Here is a 5,515-nt window from a genome sequence, read left to right on the forward strand (position 1 = left end):
CTGCATAAACTTTTCCATGAGGGACAGGTGATACGGCACGGTCCAAATACTTGGAGCAGTCTGTGGCAGTGTGGCCAGACCCATCCTTTGCAACACTGGGGACAGGTAGAACCTCAGCACGTAGTGACACTTAATGTTTGTGTATCGAGGGTCTATGCACAGCTTGTTGCAGCCACACACAAAGGTGGCCATCAGGATGAGGGCAATGTTGTGTACATTTTCCCTTCCTCTATCTAGAGCTTTGTACATGGTGTCTCTGCAGACACCATCCACCTTTGACCTCCAGATGAAGTAGAAAATGGCTCGAATGGTTGCTGTAGCACAGGTTCGGGGTATGGGTCACATCTGCTTCATGTACAACAACACCAAGAGAGCCTCACACCTGATGACCAGGTTCTTATCCACAATGGAGAGGGAACGTCGCTCCCACATGCCCAGTTTCTGTCTCACCTTGGCTGTACACTCCTCCCAGTTTTTGGCACATGCCTCAGAATCTCTGAACCATAACCCCAGCACCTTCAGGTAGTCTGACCTGACGGTGAAGGGGACAAAGGATCAGTCAGTCCAGTTCCCAAAGAACATGGCCTCACTCTTGTGATGATTTATCTTGGCATCAGAGGCCAGTTCGAACTGATCGCAGATGTTCCTCAGTCTGCTCATTGACAGTGGATCCAGGCAGAAGACTGAGTCATCGTCCATGTAGAGGGAGGAATGCCTCCGCTGCTGGGGATCGTCAAACCTCTTATGCTTGAATTCTTCCTGATGGATTCGGCAAAAGGTTCTATGCAACACACGAACAGGATAGGGGAGAGAGGGCAGTCCTGCCTGACTCCAGATTTAATCGGAAAGTTTTTCGATTCCCACCCATTGATTGAAACTGTGCTACTGATGTTTGCCTCGAGCAGTTGGATCCATTTGCAGATTCCTTCCCTAAACTCCACTTTGGAGAGCACATCTCAACAGCTGCCACAGCATCGCTTGCAGTGCCCTTTCTGTAAATGGAGAAATCTCCCTTCTGCCCTGTTTGCTTGCACTTCATTGGCCATGAGCAGAATTTTCAGTCCGGCGGGCGCAGTCGGCAGGCCTGGGATCAGCCGGGAAACAGGCCACCGCCCGTGATCGGCCCCTGACCGTGATTTCACGCTGGTGGGTCAGTTAAGGCCCGCCCAGCATGAAACGTGTCTCCCCACAGGTTGGGAAGGGCTGGGCGGGGGCTGGGATCTATCAGCCGCCAGGTCCAATGGCGACACGGTGGCCGGTTTAAGAATGGCACAGGCAGCCCCTTGAAGGCTGACATGGAAGAACATCTCTTCTGTCTCTTATCACCTAACCTGATGGAGTCGAGTGCGGCTGGAGACGCCAGGTGGGAGGGCAGGTCAAGTGGGTACTCTGTCCTCTGCTTTTCAGGTCAGTGCCTCGTGGTCCTCCTGGAGTAGGCAGCTGTCAGGAGGGAGAGCCTTGTCCCCAGAGATGGGAGGAGGAAGCCACCGTGCCTCACAAAGAGGGCATGGGAGGAGGTTGCAGCGCAGGTTAGCAGCTATAACGTGGTGCAGCACACATGGGTGCAGTGCCAGGAGAGGTTCAGTGACCTGGTGTGCTCAGGAAGGATGAGTACTGTGTTGGCATGGGTCAGTGTGCAAAAGCGTTAAGGTGTGGACCTCAGGGGTGCTAGAGTCTGAGTGCCAACTGTCAATGTTACTGGAGCTGGCCAAGGGGGTGAGCCCTGGCTGCTTGGGCTAAGTGCCTTGCAGCTTGAGGGCTACGACTCGGTTGTGCCCTAGGAGGTGTTCCTCGGCTGGGGTTGGCCAGGCTGCAATGGTGCTTCAGGTAGAGAGTGGACTAGTCAATGCTCCTATGTCCTTTCAGGAGAAGTTGAGCCCTAACCAATCAGACAGGTCATATACAGTCGGAGGCCAGTCCAACCTGCTGCTGCTCACCAGAATTGAGCAGGATGCCGTCGAGCTAGGGAGCTGGCACGGTCCACATGCAACTGGGTGTGGAGAGTCGGGGGTGCCAGATGAAGGTAAGAGTGCAATGCACAGAGGTGAGAGTTTCAGCTTTGGATGATGGCAACAGCTCCTCTGCCCCTTCTCCAGTGACCGTGGCATCTGAAGAGGCTGCGGCGACTGAGGTGATGCCAGCCGTGGCACTGGCTGCTCCCTCCCAGGCGGAGCCAGCACAGGCTTCGATGGCCAGAGGACGACCGCCAAGGTCATCAAGGCCAACAAAACAGCAGAGCCAGCAGGCTGTCTACAGTGCCACTGTCAATGAGCTGGGGGAGGCACCAAGACGAAGCACTTGGAAATGTAAGTTAAAGGCACTATGAGCACAAGAGGAACAATTCACGGGCAATTTTCTGTTAATTTATGTTTGGTTTATATGTCTGCTGGTGTGGACATCAACACCAGTAATGGTAATGTCGTTATGCATTCAATGTGACAATAACATTAAATTTGCTTTGGTTCTGATGGCCTGAGAGTACTTCATCTTGTTTTTTTGGTGCAGGGCACGCCAGTATGTAATGCTGGACGTGAGTGGCTCTATACTTTACTGCACAGGCACTGGGTGGACTTTGGGTTCAAATGAAAGAGTCATTTCAGACATCTGGGATGGAGGTGGCAGCCCTGGCTGGAAGCAGATCTTTGGCGGCCTAGCTGAAGGAGTGTTGGATCAAGGCATCCCTGGTGCCCCTGTCTCCCTGGAGGTTACCGAGGTCTGCCTCTACGCCCTCAGCGTCCTCCTCACCGTGCTCCTCTGTTGACTCACTACTGGATTGATCATCTGTGGCCTGTACAGCTGTGTCAACATCCTCTTCCTCCAGTGGGTCCCCCCTTGTCAGTGCCAGTTTGGGGAGACCGCAGCATGCAACCACTGTAAGTGACACCTGCTCTGGGGGGGTATTGTAGTGCAACCCCTGAATGGTCCAGGCATTGGAAGTGCATCTTGAGAAGACCTATAGTCCTCTCTACCACCGTCCTTGTGGAGGCATGACTCCTACCATAACGCTGCTCTGCCTCTGTTCTTGGGTGGCGGAGAGGCATCATAAGCCACCTTTTCAACGGACAGCCCTTATCACCCAGCAGCCATCCATCCAGTCAGGCTGGAGTACTAAAGAGCCTCGGCACCTGGAATTGTCTCGGGATGTAAGTGTCATGGGAGTTGCCAGGGCACCTTGCACAGACTTGCAGAATCTGCATCCTATGGTCACACACTATCTGCACATTCATGGAGTGGAATCCCTGTTGATGAAGGCACCCTTTATGGCCACATGTGTGAAGTCAATTCACCCTGGACGTGGGGGAACCCAGCAATCGCTGAAAAGCCTCTGGTTTGCTCAGCCTGACTGGCCTCGTCCATACAGTAAAGAATAAAGGTCAATACCCAGTTTCTGTCATCAGCTTCACGCAACTGTGCACAGCTGATCGGGAGACTCCACACAGATCCCCACTAACTTCTGGAAAGAGCCGGAGGCGTAGAAGTTGAGGGCCACTGTGACCTTCAGAGCCACTGGCATAGGGTGTCCACCCACACATTTGGAGCTGATCTCAGGCCCAATCATCTGACAAATGGAGGCCACTGTCTTCCTTGAGAGGCGGAGCCTCCTTCGGCATTGCACCTCAGACAAATTGAGGTAGCTGCATCGCTGCCTGTAAACCCTGGCAGCAGGATAGTGGTGTCTTCTGCAGCTCCTTTCACCTTGGGCTTCCTGCTGGCCCTGCGCCCCTTGTACCTGCGTCTCTCCCCCCAACAGGTCCCTCCCTTGGAAGCTGCATAGGGACACCTGGCCTCCTCTCCCTTCTGCCCCTCTCTTCCTCCTCAGAGGAGGTGCCACCAGCGGAGACCACAATCCCCATTACCAGGGTAACGGAAGGCTGTCTGATACCTGGAAGGGTCCCCATAGTCTGAATCCTCCAAGGGCCTGGCAGACAACAATGAGTCCTGACACGAAGCCTGGAAATACTAACAATGAAGCCTAAAACAGAGATGAAGTTGCCAAGTACCAACAAGAAAGCAGCAGCAAACCATCTCCAAAACTCCTCACTATCCACACTGACAATGCTGCTGATCCTTTTTATCCCGCCCTTGGGTGAGGTTTGGCAAATTGTCAGCTGCCTTCCTGCTCATTTTGCCCGTGCGATGAGCGCGAAATTGCATGGGCAACATAAAATCTAGCTTAATTGCCTTTTTAATAGCCTTAATTGGCCTCATAATTGATGGCGGGCGCGGCTCTGACTCCCATGCGTGCCTGCCAACCGGAATGTCGCGCAAGTGCGCGATGACGTCGGGATGCTCGCCTGACATCATCTTATGCTCGAGCTTGTCAGAAATTAGTATGAAAATTTAAATTTTTTTTTAAATGACGAATCGAAACCTCGTCCTGCCCGTGAATGAGGTTTTGCAAAAAATACAAAGGCTGCCTGGCCTTTTCGTCTGCCCGCCAACCATAAGGTTAGACGGGCAGTGAAAAATTTAAATCAATTGGATTGTTAATGGCCTTAATAGGGTTAGTGCGTGTGAGTGCGCGATGATGTTGGGACATTCGCCCGATGTCATTGCGCGTCATTTTACGATCATTCGGGTTGGGTGCACGCCCACCCAACGAGTGAAAAATTCTGCCCATACTGTCTGCACAATGTCCAATCTGAACACTGAATGCAAAAATAATATTTAAATGAATAGATCTTAAAAGATATTCTGAAATCCATTCTCCGGTGTCAATAGTCTCAAGGCCTTTACAATGAGACAAAAAAAAAAATCTTGCAGTAAGTAGATTCTGGTAAAATATTAGAGTATCCTTAGAAAATGTAGAATGGAAATTAATCTCATGAAACTGCTTTAAACAATAACATTCAAATGTGTCTGTGGGGGAGCCCTAGAGGTCTAATGAAAAAATTGGAGCTATTATTTGGACAGCGAAGATTGTTCTGCAGATGACATTTAATTTTAATGGCTGGTTGAACTCTTTGGAACCAACAGAGCAGAAATGTACATATTTTTACAATGTAGAATCTTCTATATGAAAGTTTAGTACAGAGACTTATTAAATCAATCACAGAGTCACAGCATTTGATAATTTGGATGCTCCACCAATATGTAGAATTCATGAGAGTTCTATGACATGGAAAAGTGCAAAGATATACCATATATATTGTTCCATTATGAAAAGGGATAACATTTATTCAGTGGCATACTCTAATGAAATCCGGTTTGGATGCACTACTCTTGGCAGAGGAATCTATCATTAATCTACCATTACATGGGTCTAGATTAAAAATTTAATGATGGGTATTACCTTTTAGTATATTATTTTAAAGATTAGTGATGAAATTTGTAATCGTAGGTGGAACTGAGTCATATGGCCAAAGGCTCAATGTCTGATCAATGCTGAATTAGCTGATCTCAGATTGGATGGTTGTAATGTCACTACAATTAGCCTCAAAACCAATGGAATAGACAGAAGGACTGTAAACCAGGGTTTCTGCAACCAATAGCTATGCAGCTACATCAGCTGTAC

This window comes from Cetorhinus maximus, chromosome 19, assembly GCF_964194155.1.
Source record: "Cetorhinus maximus chromosome 19, sCetMax3.hap1.1, whole genome shotgun sequence".
NCBI lineage: Eukaryota > Metazoa > Chordata > Chondrichthyes > Lamniformes > Cetorhinidae > Cetorhinus > Cetorhinus maximus.